Raw genomic sequence first — 15,878 nt, 5'->3', positions numbered from 1 at the left:
GTGAAACGCGTGATACCGCGTGATACTGCGTGATACTGTGACACGCCCACCGGGGTATGCCGCGAAATACCTCACCCATTTTGAATGGCTGCATCTGTACTGTACATTTTTTAAGTTTTATGGTAATATTTCACTGGTTGCTTCAAAAAATCCCCAGACATCTCATGGGAAATATTCTCAGCGGGTATGGATTTGCTGGAAAATATTTCATGTGTTTTTGTGTTGCTAATATAAATATATTTACAAAATATGTACAAGAACTGAAATATTACTGATGATGACATTTAACAAATAAATGCTGACATTATTATTTAAATATATAACAGCTGCATTTAAAAGGAAAAATACAGAAAAGTGCTGACATGATCATTTAACTGTATCTCTACTGTGGTATAAGAAGAAAAAAGCTGTAATTGCTGATAAATTGTCTTATTTTAATTTTTATACAGAAAAGGAGAGAATACTGATATTTTCTCATGAGAAATAAACTAAGAAACAAAACCTGTTGGACACTTACTGTACATCTTCTTTCTCAGTTAACTTTAATTCCTCCATACTTTAATCAGCTTCCCTAAGACCATTTATCGCCTTTACTAAAGACAAATAACAGTTAAATCAGACAATAACTACTGGTAAGAACAATACCATCCATCAGCCAATTGTCTTTAGCACATTTTCTTAGGTTTGAAAAATACCAGTTTGGGGTTCTGTTACAGTATGTTACTTTACTTCCCATAAACCAATGAGCATCACTTTTAGCTTTGGTTAGGGCATTTAACATAGTCTTAATGTAATGTTTCAAGAGCTGACCTAACTGGTCACAATGTTCCTCACCTTTAATTTCAAAACTAATTGGATTATAAAATACATTCATATAATCCTTGTGCTTCTTCTGTGACATGCATTGTTTGCAAAGTACAGGTATAAAGATGCTACTAAAGCCATATTTTCTTTTCATTCCATATGTTGCTGAAAAGCTATATTAATGAATTTGAATTACTCGGCACTTTCTTTCAAATATCTTTTGAAGACACTGCCTTTACAGTTCTGGCTCTGGGAATGTTTGGACACAAGTGTTACTCTGTGGAAAATACAGTTTGAACTTGAGAAAAGGAGGCACTTCTTTATCCAGTGGATTATGAGAATAATGAACACACTAACCACCCATAGCTGGTACCCAAGCTCTTTTCAATAAAGGGATGGCTAAAATCTTTGGATACTTTACCTACTGTACTAACTACAAAACTGGCTAAATGGGTCAAATCGCCTCTCTTTTGTAATAATGTATATGTGTCATGCTCGGGCAACCAGCAGCTCACAGTCCAAGTTTGCTCATGGACACAGTAACACTTCCATGCACCCAAAAACACTTGGGCCATTTGTCAGAATGACCCTCATCCTACCAATCATCTAATTCATCCACCTATTCTTTCTATTTAATTCTGTTTTAATTTAATACCAATTATGCCATTGGAATGGTGCTCTGACACTGAGCTTCCTCAGGAAGGGCAGCAGTCTGCTCTGTTCTGAGAGACGTGTCAGCCTGAAAACATGGAAACCCAAAAGATTCTGAAATCTGAGGCCTGGAACCTGAAAACTGCCTGAATTCCTCGCATCTCGCAACAGTCCAGTGGCATCGTCCTGTAACCGCCTGCCAGTCTGCAGATTCCACCATTCCTTAATGTTGTATGCTACAACTGAACTACAATTCCGTTCGTCTTTGGCTGTCTCTGGCGAGTCCCGGTTTTCTCCACCAGCTGCCAGTCCCTGCAGTTGGACTCCTGTCTATCAGTAACCGCAGCTGTCAGCGTCATACTAGCTATGGTGTAACAATATGTATTTATTTCATTAATAAAAAACCACAATGACAAAAAATAATCTTCAACAAATGTTTTAGCTCTGCTGTTGTGGTTGTTGTTATTGTAGTAGTTGTCAGCAGAATTAAGTGAAATGACTATAATATATACAAGCATTGTAAGTTACATTACTGTTAATAAAACTAGTTTTTTTTATGGGCTGCCTGTAGCTGCCACAAAATCAAATAACATTAAGGACAACTATTAAAAGAGGGTTTTATTTTTATGATTCACACACACAATTAAAATTCATATTCATTCAGTTAAAAAAATTTCTAACCTCAGTTGTTTCGGAGAAGTTGGTTTCACAAAATTTAACTAGAAACAATGTTATCTAGTTTCACATTAACCACAAGACACACTGAAATCACCCAAGACCTCACCAGTGGCCCCGATTGAATTAAAAGTGAAATAACCATAATTGAATTTGGGGACCGTCAAATTTCTGAAGTGAAAATTCTTGTATCAGCAACTGCAGAGCTCCCTGTAGAGAACATACTCCTATAGAACAGCTGCAAAATTGCAGAAACAGCAATTATAGTAACATTAGAGCAGTATATTACAGTCCTGAAAGAGAAATATAAGGAAATTGTACAAACAGCACAAAATAGATAATTTTATGAAAGATGTACAACTTACTCCTTACTATTCTCGCAAAGCTGCCTATTAATAGTCGTTTTGGCATTCAAACATTCTCTATTAAAATATTTCAGTACTGGAATGCATTTTTATGGTGTTAATGGTTTTCCAAAACCACAGTGCTAAGTGCTTAGAACTTTTATGTTTAGAAAATTCAAACCTGTTCAAGATACATAAATAATGCATTGTTACAATGACTTGAATAAAGTCTTATTTTATTTATCATGCATTATTAGGTTATCTGAAAATGCCATTCATTTTTTTACATTACTTTTTAAACAAAAAAGAACTATGAAATGCAATTCTTTCCACTTCTTAGCATAATGATAACTGGTGTAACGTTGACAGAGCATTTTTTGGCTGCAGTATCATCCAAAGTTTGTCATAACATGACTATGAGACAGGACATACTGAACAATTAAATAAATGGGTAGTCAGCCTTACACAACTTGTAAATAATCTGTTCTGCTGTTCTTACTATCTATTTTCAGTGAATAGGTTATGTTCAAATGTCCCTAAATCTGAACCCTGACGATACAAGCTTACCCCCCAGAATTATTAGGTATTATAGACTACCAACAAAGCATTGATCAGTCCAGACTGCCTTATTGATTAGGTGTTTCAATGTAATTGGCACTAATTTAGACTGAAAAATAAAAATAAATTATTTTATCCCTTGCTTACAGTATGTCACTTGTTCACTACAGTACGTACTATTTCAAGTACCACTGAGTTGAATATTTTAAAAATATACTGTACATAATTGTATCCTAAATTAATACTTTCTACATACATTCACGTACATTATTTGATGTACTGTTACAAACATTATTAGCATGCATTAAAAAAAGTAAATGTCTAGGTGACAGTAGAATCTAGTAGAAAAGTTAAGTAGGATAGATGGCATCTAGATGTTTCTTTTTCTTTTTTCTTTTATTCTTTTAGTTTTAGTAGTTTCACATTTGTATGTATTCATATTATGCAGGTACATATTTTTACCATGAATATCACGTTTAATTTTTTTAAAACCATAAGAACGGGTTGATTTCAGGGAACTGAGTAGTGAAAAGAAGAACAAAGCAAAAGTGTTGCCTGGCACTTTGCTCTGAGCTTGACAATGAAATGCAAACCAAAAATTATATACTCATCTAGAGTATTAATGAATACCGGAAAAGTCTGCATAATCTCTAAGAAGAAAAAAAACAGTGGGAGTGCTTTAAATGGAAACACATGTCCAATTCATACTGCAGGTCTCAACCGCATAAATAACAAGACAGTACATTAACTTGAACCCACAGAAACGTTATAATTTACACACCATAAACAAATTATCTACTAGTTTTACAAATGATTTTTTATGCTTTTCGCAGCTGGACAGTAATTATAGTTCATGAAGAAAGCTAGAAACATAAAAATGAATAAGAAGAATAGATGGAATAATAATAAATCTTCACATTAGTTTTCTTTAAGTGGCAATGCAAGAAAACTTCAGAATAATACTAGGGTAACAGACTTGAAAGCTTGATATGCTTAGAGTGATATGCAAATTATTATTATTTCTTTTTTGAAAATTTATTTTAGTTTTATTCACACTTTCATTGTTCAGAATTTAGTGTTCAGTTAATTTTAAGCATATTTCCTTTGGTTTAACTTATTTTGATGAAAATGTGTCTAGATTGTCCAGCTTTTAGATTGTTGCCTGCTTTTCACAGGAGAATATCTTGTTTTGCATTTAAAATTAATTTTGAGTGTATTACTTTGGGAAAGCTAGCATGGAGCCCACAAAAAAATATTTTTAACATACCAATACTTGCCATATTGTGCTTACAAATATAATCATGACATCGTTTTGCTATAAGTAAGCTTCTCAAAGCAGCATAAAACACAAGGAAAAGTTGTGCTTCTACTTAATTTTTGTGGTAGTTAAACTAGGGAACTTACACTTCACGGTTGCTTTTAAAGAACGATTCTGTACTAAATACTATAGCTTACAATGTAAACTTCTATTTTAAAATTTAGTTTCTTTGCACTTTGCCTATGTTCAAAGAAATAACTAAAATTGTTAATCATTTATGAGCTCATGGATGTGACTGAAGAAGCATGCTTAGTGATTTTTCTAGATGCAGTCACTTTCCCTTCATTCTAAAGACGACAAACCAAGGTACACCGCTTGTCATAAAACATAAGTACATTACAAAGGTTAAGTATAACAGGAGGCCATTCAACCTCCTTTGAAAGCAATCAAGTAAATAATTGGATGGATTAATGATGCATGTACATTAAACGCCACAGAATGTAATATGGCATGATCCAGGAAACAAGTACACGGCGAATCACTTGATTATTACCACACCACCTGGATTATGTGAATTCTGCACTCCATTTAACATAAAACAGAATAAAAGGAAAACAACTCAAAGAACATTTTGAGTTGTTTGGTAATAATGAAAAACGTGAGCTGTCAATATTAACAGATAGCCTGCTTAGTACTTTGGTTTTTAACAAAATCAGCACTGTCACATATCTCCAAAGCACTGATGCAGATTTCAAACACCGAGCTAAGAGCAAACTCCAGATGGTGCTGCAGAAGCAAAAGAGTAGCCTGGTTTTAAAAATTTAAGAGAGTTGCTTTTTGTTCAATTCAGCCAGACACTAGGAACATATATTGAGCCTTCTACTGAGCATTCTTCTGAAAAGAGAAGGAATATCAGCTATGTATGTACAGTAGCTTGAGGTTTTAGGAGGGGGAATAATCAAGGGCCAACACTGCCCATTTGGTCACCAACTGAAAACCTGAGAGTAAATGGGGCGAAACCCGTTGCTGTAGCTGCTAGGCTTCATGCATCATGTTAGGGACAGTATGGGGATGAATGAGAAAGCCTGGATTAGGCACAGATGTGTCCTTGCACCCATAGGGCAAGGTGAGAGTCAGTGACTGGGAGCACTAGTGGTGGACAGTAAAAAGGAGGATGGGGGAGAGAGGAAAAAAAATAACAGTATGGGTCCATAGAGTTCTTGTGTTGGACATTTGAAACAGAGAGAGAAAGGGGGACCATGGATTAGACCATGGATTAGAATTATTAGAATGGATTAGAAAGAGGAAGGGAAAGGAGGTTCAGAACTAAATCATTTAACTGCTGCTGCTGTTGCTTGGAGTTTCTAGGAGACTTATTGACATCAGTAGACCAGAGGTTGGAGAGTGTGAGAGCAACTCTGATCCTGGATAAATGTGATGGAGATAAGGTCCCAACAATGTGGAATGTGAAACACACCAATCTGCAACAAATCAAGATGCATAGTGCTAGGATGGATGTGCGCAGTGCTGTGTCCTACCAGTGAGCTTTTACGTGCAGGGATAAGAAAGTATGTGATAAAAAGACCTCCACTTAACCTTCTGTTCAAGAACAGCATTAATAAATGTATTATTCATCATAATTTACATCATTTGCCCTCAATGCATTATTATAAGACTAAATGAAATGTAGTAGTTGAGAAACATTTTATTTCTTAAAATGGTACAGTACAAAAGCAGTACCTTACTAAAACAATCTATAAAGAATTCTCATTATTAGTGGTAGTGATGGTGTTGTATTTTGTTGGGGTAGCACCTGCTACCCCGGGTAGCAGCAGACTGCCTCTTTGGTCTTTATCCAAGGTACATGGTAGGCACTTCTATATTCACTGACAGGAACGTGACATTACCACTTTATTTCTTAGGATTTTCCAAGACCTTACAATACATTGCTTGCCTTGTGTATTTCCCTGTTCATGTGTGTGTTGATTCTACCATTTAGGTGTTCACTATGTTTTTGCTACTTTGTATTTGGGTTGAGGGTCTGTACATTTTCGCCTCAAAACAATTAGCGACAACTACTTAGTAATAGTTTCTTGCTTCTCCCTCTGATCTGCTGGGTAGTGGGACTGCTGGCACATAATGGCTGCAGCACATCAGCTAGTGGGTGCTGTTATGCAGCGGTGAATGGAATGGGTCCTTTCCTACAATGTGAACCACCTTGGGATGAAAAGCCTTGTATTAATATTATTAAGCTATTTAATTTAAATTCCCAAGGCTAGTATTGGCTCTCTGTTCAAACCCAGTGCACCAGAAGTCATTATGTGGATTTCACTTCTGTTTTGTTGATTTAGCTGTATTTATTTCTTCCTGTTGTATTGCGAAGTACATGCATTCAATTTACATGTCTTTTAATAGTAGGTATCATAGATGTATTTCTATTCTGCAAGTGATGTAAGGAAGGGGAATAATCTCATCCCATATAAATTATGACACTTCTCTTTGTTCTACATGAGGTGTGTAAGAACCCTGGAGATCCACTAGGGAAGGCCAAGCCCTCATCTAAGGTCAGCTTCCTCTTCACATTCTTGTGCCAAGGATCCCGAGGTGTTGATGGATGTGATGTCACCACCTGCTGTCTGAGAGGTTTATAGCTGAGAGGCAGTAAAGGGATTTCCTTTCTGAAGAACTACTTTTCAGATACAATACTCTCAGCTCTCAAACAGATGTGGCTAGAAAGCACTTCCCTGCTGCTATTTCTCTACTGGTGTGGTTTTAATCACATGGAATAATATATATAATATATACATATATTTTTTATAAGTGTGAGAGTGTGTGTCCTGTATACTTGACATTTCCACAATAGGTAGTTTTTTTATCCCTATATATAAAACATCAATTGACTGTTCTACCAAATGTTATTCTATTCTATTAGTGTAGCCTTTTCTGTTATGTTCATGGTCTTGAATTAGTTTAAGAGGTATATTTCAACTTATATTTTTCAGAATTGTACAAGGGCTTCAGTCCCATTCCTCACTTATTTTGCTTAGTAAATCACACATTTTGACCTCCAATCACCTTTCCTCATGATCCTGACAAGGTATGCCTCCCACTCTGCATTTCATTGTTGAATTGGATTCAGGATCAAATATGTAGCAAAATGTGAAAGGGTGCTGCTGTCATCCTGTCTAAATATAACAACAAAAGAAACTCACAGGCATCATTGGAAGGAGATCATGCAATGAATAGGGAAACTGCTATGATAGCAACACTCTGCAAATCATTTTGTGAGCTCCAGAGATTTTACCTGGATGTCTAGACTTGCTCCATAGTTATCCAGTAACTGCCATTCATGTTAAAATATTTGAATGATCGGAATGATTATTTCCAATTATAAGCACAGAAGATTGTAAAACAAGCTTTTTCCACAGACTAAAGTGCAGCTAGGATTCTGGCAGTCCTAGTTTAGGGTCAGTGATATTCCAGTGAAAGAAAAATAATCCAGGGTACTGCTAAATTGTCCATGCACAACATTCTTAATTACAGTAAGTGTTATTCAGATAAACTTAAAGTATGTCTCTGCAAGAGCTGTCCATAATGGACAAAATATTTTTTTTTCTCAAAGAACTTCAACAAACTCAAGGTTTCAATCATCATTAATATTTGGAGTATATAAGAAATGACAACTAAAGACTACTCACCCTAAAGACTACTCTGCTTCAAACAAATGTTTCCAAAATACAATCAGTTTGCTATACTGATTGTTCTGCTTTCACCAAGAATACACTTTATAATCAGAAAGTGATATTACTGGAACTGTAGAGCAAAGAGAATGTCTAAGAAATGTATGTACATTTATCAGAATGTTAGAGTATCAGAATGAGTAAAGTATTTAATCACCTTTACACACTGAAATTTCAATAAACAGATGTATAGGCTGAGAATATTATTTGGAGGTGTCATAACTCTGGTGCTTGAAAAACATTACAGTGTACATGATTTTGCCAAAGCAGCTTGTCTACATTGTTGGAAAACTTGACAAATGCTCCTATATTGTTTAGGTTCCCTTCAAAACATAATAATCTATATATATTATATATATATTAATATCAGTATATTAATCCCTCTTCTCTTCTTTTTTGATTTAATTTAGAATTAATGATGTGGTCATTGCATCAGTTTAATAATGGGTTATCACATATTCAAGATGTTGTGTATATGTCTGTATTTCTGTTTTACAGTATGTGTAGCTATACAACACCTACTATTAAATTATAGAGGTGAGCTGCATCAGCATGTAAGCTGCGAAGTAGCAAGTAGAGGTTAATTCCATGTTTAAAAGTAAAACATAAAAAACTATGATTTGGCAATGTAATCAGGAGGAAGAAAATGTGGGAAGACATTTGGGAGTTAACAGATAGCTAAAAAAGGGATGAGGACTTGTGGGAATGGGCACAGAAGGTCTGCAAAGAAATTGATACCTGGGAGACAAGTTTTTGGGCACACAAGATGCAATTTTTAATTGAATACAGAGATGTAAAAAGAAATTAGTTGATCACTTATAACTTGGTGAAAGTGTGAACCTATCTTTATGATAATAATGAATTTCCATGTATTTTTGGAATGGTAAAATTATCTTCCACAGCTCTCATGTTGTCCATTCTTCATATTATTTGGCCAATGCCCTTTTACTGATGCCTCAAAGGACTTGGGTCTCAAAGGACTTTTACTGAACCAAAGCCAGACTGAACTCTACAGCCGGGTTTCAAGCTTTACCTAAGCTAGTCACAGCTCACATTGTCTTGTTATATGTACTGTACATCTTATTGTCAAATCCTCATTTCCAGAAGCTGGTGAATTAAAGGTGAGTTCCTTAAGAAGCTGTCAGACAGGGAAGGCAACATTTTTATTTAACTTACCACACTCGTTATTGTGCAATTTTAAAATATGTTTTGCCAGTATTTTGGAATTGAGAGATTTTTATCTAAAGAGTCAAACTGCTATCTCTGGAAAGCCAACATAACCATACATTATAAAGTCACAGTCAAAATTGCTGGCTCCCATCATATGAACCAATAATATATGTAGTTTCAGATATACTTTTTTAGCATGCCTTGTCTAAACAGAAATAATTCACCTGGAGTTTTTCCTACTACTCCCTAGGAGGAATTATTGTTAAATACATTTTGAAAAGTTGTCAGTGATAAATAAATATGTGTGGCAGAGTGGGGCTTCCAGGGACATAATTAGGTCATGGGGATGGAGAACTGACTGATTGTCTGGTTGACCGACATGAGAATGCAGACATATGCCTCATTCTCATTGTTTGGTCAAGCAATTCATTAGCTTCTCAGAGCGCAGTCTTCAATCTTGGTAAAGTCTGCAGAGTAGCCTCAGGGCATTTATTCATTTAATACAGTGAAGAGAATTGTTTTGTCAAAACCATTTTTTGGTATTTTAAACTTAAGCTTCATCCCCAGTTACGTTTTATGCACTTTTATATTTATTTTTGTGTTAAAAACACAGTCCTGACGGTAATGACCTCCAAGCTCTGGTTGTTTCCTGACTAACCGGAGAACCAGCTTGTCACAGTATGATTTAGTAGACAATATTTATTAAGTAAAATTGTGATGAGTGCTGGAACTGTAAGTGTAAAGATTAAGAAGAAATCAACAGAATAACAACAAAGATGATAAGTAGTTCATTATTATTAGCACTTTTCCCCAGATATTAAGGCATTTTAAATTGGCATAAACCTATATTTAAATGTACAGAGATTCCATGCTGCTAATTAATTTATTATTGAAATGTTGATCTTTAATGCTTCAAGCAACATACCATAGCTGTTGTAAATAGCAGTACAAAAAATGTTTTCTTATTTTCTTCCTTCCCCCATGTAAGTAAACACACTCTTTGGCATTTTAAGCAAAATGTTTTTTTACCCTGAAGAAATTTTAGGACAGTCTATGTAGTCTAATTTCTTTCAAGACATCAAGCAGTGGAGGGAATAAAAAATTCTGGCAGTTAAGTTTCAGAAGGACTGAATGTGCTCCTGGGCCTTTGTGTTGTACTTGAAGAGACTTCTTGTACTTTCAAGATTGATGGGCATTCAGTTCTGCTGGCAATACTGTTAGAAACCTGTCTCCTACCTTGGAGTCTGAATTAACGTTTAATAAGCCTTTTAAAATGATTGACACTATTCAATAGATAGAACTGTTTTCAAATGCTTGTTGTATCCAAACAGATAGACCAATCTTTAATATAAAAAACATTGCATGATTCAGGTTTGTCTTCACTTATGTGTGGGCGAACTGGAAAGAATTTTGCCTTTAATGTTGCCTTCTAAAATGACAAGTTTTCAAATGTAAAAAATGCTGGCATCATTGTTTGTGGTATAATTTACCATGTGATTATTGTGGGGAGTGAAATAATTAATTGCACAAATTGGCATATAACCTTATTGATGGACTATGTTCTTTCAAAGAACTGTAAACAATATAAACAACTTTGTACAGTATATTACCAGACAGAAGAATGTAATTCTTCCCTATATACAGTACAGTATTCAGCTTGTAGTGATAGGAGACGGCATATCAACATTCCTTTATTGCTGTTAGGTTATCCATTGGTTTCATCAAAGTTTACAGAAGAACAAGACAAATGTAAATATTTCAAATAATCACATTATTTCAAACAAAAGAACTCAAGAGAACGTGCATTTGTTAGGCTTTGAAGATTTTTGATTTTGCAGTTGCTGGCTTTGTCCCTGACCTCCACAGGCAACACATTAATGACTGCACTAGTGTCACAACATACTCTAACATCCAGCTAGAGCATTTCCTGCATCACTTCACCAACTTCCATGCACCCCACATGTATACAGTTAACTTATCTTCCACTACTCTGTTTCTGGACATAAACCTACTGTATCCATTAACCATGCATGACTCTCTATTTCTGTCTATTATAAACCCACAGATTCACACAGCTGTCTCCTGTACAGTTCCTTTCACCCACACACATTAAAAAACTCTCTCCCCTTTTCACAATTCTTCAGGCTCCAAAGACTTTTCAGTGATGAAATGGATTCCATAACCAAGCCCTCAAAAGTAAATCTTTTTTCATTAAGAGAGGATACCCTACCCACATTATTGACAGGGCCTTTTCTAGAACCAAAAATAGCCCTCAGATCATCAACCTAATTAGGAACTCTCACCCACATTCCATTGGTGCTTACCTACCACCCTAAAACCCTATGTATCCCCAGGACCACTAATGACAACTTCCCCATCTTATAGGATGATCCCTCCACTTGTACCCTTATTTCTGACTGTCCCATCATCTCATATCACCAACCATCTAATCTGCGTAACCTTCTTGATCACAGCTCCCTTGACTGCCCACAGCAATCATCCACACCAGGCATTTACCTCTGCAACAGAACTCATTGCATCACCTGTAAATAGATATCCAAACCACACATATCCAAGGCCCCTCTGGACAATTTCTGATCACAAAATCTTGAATTTCCAGCAACCTTATTTGCTGCACACTCTTGCAGGAAATGCCCAGCTATCTACATTGGTGTCAGGAAGTAAACTGGGAGACTGTTTCAGGGAACATGTCAGGGCTGTGAGGATCAAAGATCTCTCCAAACCTTTAGTTTCCCATTGTACCTTTAACAGCCACGATCATACTGACCTCTCTGCATTCTCACAGAGGGGTTTCAGAACTCCTATTGCAGAACATCCAAAACCCAAATTATCCTGAAACTACTGAAATACTTTCCCCCTTCTCTCAGCGACAGACTCGTTTCCTTCTAATCCTCTCTGTTCATTTGCAGGTTTTGACTTCAAACCTCTCTTCACTTCTCTTGACTTCACACCACCTGAGTGTCCACGCTGCTTCTCTCCTGCTCCTGCCTCCTCTCCACTCTCAGCTTGTATTCTCCCAAGCTTTATCAACCACCAGTTTTCCTCTCTCCCCCACAACTGAAGAAGGCTCCACTGCTGAAACGTAGTGTCTCTTTTCTTTTCAGAATGGAATAAACCATTAATTGTTCCTAATGAACAGGAGAATGAGGGAAACAAGAGATAGCATGAAGCACAGAAGCAACAGTGATAGTATACAAATAAGAGGAAAAACTGAGAGAAGAGAATGGTAGGAGAAAAAAAAACAGAGATAAGTTGGAAGGAAAGGTCCTGGGGGTGGCATGAGGGGTAACTCGGGTGTCTTACTTGGTGATAAATGGCATCAAGATGCATGCTGGGTGACGCCATTCTGGGAGGTGAAAATATTCTGAATGACAGAAAAATGCAAGAAACAATGTACTGTTTGCAGTATATATAGCAAAAGTCCATAATGATTGTGAGTTTAAACAGCTGGGCGAAATTATCTTTGTACAGTATGTCATTCTACTTTCTGAACTTGTGTATATACTTGTAAACTTATATAATTGTGTACATAATTACAGTATATATTGCATGTGAAATATGTAGGTGCTGGTCAAGTTTCAGGATTAATGCTTTAAAATGTCTTTGCAATACACTGTATTTCAAATAGTTTCTGGTATTTGAATTTTTTCACAGTATCTCTAAAATATATGAGGTTAATTAAAGAATGGTAAAAAATATTGTTAATGTTTGCACTTGAAAGAGATTTTTTTTTCTTTTAGGTTGTATCCCAAAACTACACACTTCAGTTACAATACTATTTAAATTCATTAACGCTAATATTTTGTTTTCTATGAGATAGTTCTAGGGTTAAAATTGTTTAAAAACCGTCTCAAAATTAAATAAAGAGTATCTTGAAATGTAAATGTCTGCTGGAACTTTAACCTTTGCCCTTGCATTCAACACAGGGATTAATTTGGAAGGTTCTAACACATGCAAGGTCCCTGTAGTAATATTCTTTCTTTTGATGTAGTTTCAATCCACATGGTGTGTCTGAAAGGTAAGATGTGTGGATAGACCCTGTCAATTTCTTGTTATGTCAAAAAAGGATTAGTGCATCTCCACAGCAGGCCTTCATGTAAATGCTGTACCATATAACAATACAGCTTTCTTTCCCTTGATGCCATACTCAAAATCCATTGCAACTCAAATAACTAAAAATTGATTTATATGTTGTACAAGGATACATTTCTTTAACTCTGCAAATAACGCTGTACTTTATAGGTGTTGTTTAGAAATAATTTAGAAATGTATACAGAAAATGTATACAAATGTAACATCTCAAAATTGTACTGTATATTGCAATAGATTTTCCAATATAGAACAAATTTAGTGGTAATAATAATAATAATAATTGCTTACACTTATATAGCGCTTTTCTGGACACTCCACTCAAAGCGCTTTACAGGTAATGGGGTCTCCCCTCCACCACCACCAATGTGCAGCATCCACCTGGATGATGCGACGGCAGCCATAGTGCGCCAGAACGCTCACCACACATCAGCTATTAGTGGGGAGGAGAGCAGAGAGTAATGAAGCCAATTCATAGATGGGGATTATTAGGAGGCCATGATTGGTTAAGGCCAATGGGAAATTTGGCCAGGACGCCGGGGTTACACCCCTACTCTTTTCGAGAAACGCCCTGGGATTTTTAACGACCACAGAGAGTCAGGACCTCGGTTTTACGTCTCATCCGAAGGACGGCACCTTTTTACAGTATAGTGTCCCCATCACTATACTGGGGCATTAGGACCCACATGGACCACAGGGTGAGCGCCCCCTGCTGGCCCCACTAACACCTCTTCCAGCAGCAACCTTAGTTTTTCCCAGGAGGTCTCCCATCCAGGTACTGACCAGGCTCACACCTGCTTAGCTTCAGTGGGTTGCCAGTTGTGAGTTGCAGGGTGATATGGCTGCTAATGGTACAATGGTACAACCTTATTCATTTAAAGTACATTTGAACATACAGTATATACAGTAATTATTATGTATTGTAATTATATGTAAGATTATATATAATTCAGCATCCATTGACCCATATTTGGTATACCTTTAAAAAAACATACAGCATGCAGTATAAACCTTTTTTTAATATTGCATAAAATATACAGTATTTACAGGGTGAAGATATACCTTCGACTGACTTCTCTCGTCACATACAAGCAGTCACCGGCAGACAGACAATAGGATTATGACTAAAATGATTGCCAGTTTAACCAGAAATTTGTTAAAACAGTTTTATCTGAAATAAGTACGATTTTATATATTTACATAAATACGCTTTATATTTGCACCCTTTGTTCTAACATTAGGGTACACACAAAAACATGTCAGTATTCAACAGTTATGTTTCTCTTGACTATAACTATAATCCTGTAGGTCAAAACTAAACCAACCTAACACAGTAGTCTGTTAATTAGGCAGTGGCTCAAAACAGGGTAGGTTCTCAGAGAATATTGCCACTTTTACATAAGTTTTAAGGCATGAAAAGCAGACCTTGATATGTTTGCAAAAAAGGAAAGGTTGCTTTCACACCTGTTTGACATGGACAATAAACTTCACAAATAAAGATGGTGAATGGACCATGTAAAAAATGTTTCTTCTGACCGGCTCATGTTTTTTTTTCCCCCAAATTTAGTAGTTAATGAACAATGCACTGCCACCGTAAAGTGGTTGGAGAATATATGTGCATTGTATTGATTTCAGTTTTCCCCCATTGCCATATTAGTGAAGTGAAATTCCATATGTCTTGTGACAGTCCTGGCAGCTGCAGAAAACATTTTAATAGGCTTGTGATCTGGATCTGTCTGAGCTGGAACAAATTCAAAATGGAACCCCAGATTCTTTTGCCTAGCAAACTTACTTTTTGTACTGTAGGCATGTTGTAAATTTGTGTTCAAGGACATGACAGATAGAATCCAAATTAATCCCAAAGCTATTCCAATGGACAAGACACATAGTGTGCAGTACGTTACTGAGGAAAACACTGGCTATTTTGGTTTGGTTTTCAGACTACATCATCGAACTAGTTTTGTTGTTTATGGATTAGAGGTTAAGGATGTGTTTCATTATGGACACAACAAAACAATACAGTATTTCAGTCTCCATGGGCAAAATGTAAGAAAACCATATCTCTATAAGTATTATTAGAAGTTGTTTTCCACAGGTAAAGGTTGGATTAATAGTTTGTCCTGTGATTCATCTCTGTAGTCTAATGAAAAGGGCAGCAAGAAGATAAAACACATTTTTATAAGGTGCCTTTTAGGTCATTATTTAAACTTTACTTCTCATACTTCTCTCACATACACACAAAATGCTCCTTACACACCCAAAATTCTCTCACACTCTCAATTTTACCTCTCACATTAATATAAAATGCTCTCACACTCTCCAATGAGGTGCCATTCAGGCCATTATTCAAACTTTACCTCTCATACACACACAAATTGCTCTTACTTACAAAATTTTTGGGTATCATATGTAATTAATATAGGATATAAGGGAGGATTCATGAGTCAAGATATGTAAAATACACAGAACTGAAATAGTGTATAGTTTTTAGACCTGCATAAGAAGATGTTATTTTTATTTTATTACTATTGATTGATCAACTATCAGAATGCGTCCAGTCACAAATGA

General features: G+C 36.0%; 1 long non-coding RNA gene across 1 annotated transcript in view; it reads left to right on the top strand.

Annotated features, from left to right (window-relative positions):
• The window catches only part of LOC107076516 (uncharacterized), a 54,640-nt gene extending 41,589 nt beyond the window's left edge, over nt 1–13,051 (top strand). The window contains exon 3 of the long non-coding RNA XR_011189151.1: nt 12,131–13,051. This is a non-coding gene — a long non-coding RNA (uncharacterized lncRNA). The remainder of the gene's footprint in view (nt 1–12,130) is intronic.
• The last annotated feature ends 2,827 nt before the right edge of the window (nt 13,052–15,878 follow it).

Source organism: Lepisosteus oculatus, chromosome 3 (genome assembly GCF_040954835.1).
Source record: "Lepisosteus oculatus isolate fLepOcu1 chromosome 3, fLepOcu1.hap2, whole genome shotgun sequence".
Lineage (NCBI taxonomy): Eukaryota > Metazoa > Chordata > Actinopteri > Semionotiformes > Lepisosteidae > Lepisosteus > Lepisosteus oculatus.
The sequence above is the reverse complement of the archived record's forward strand: the minus strand, read 5'-3'. Positions and strand labels throughout refer to the sequence as shown.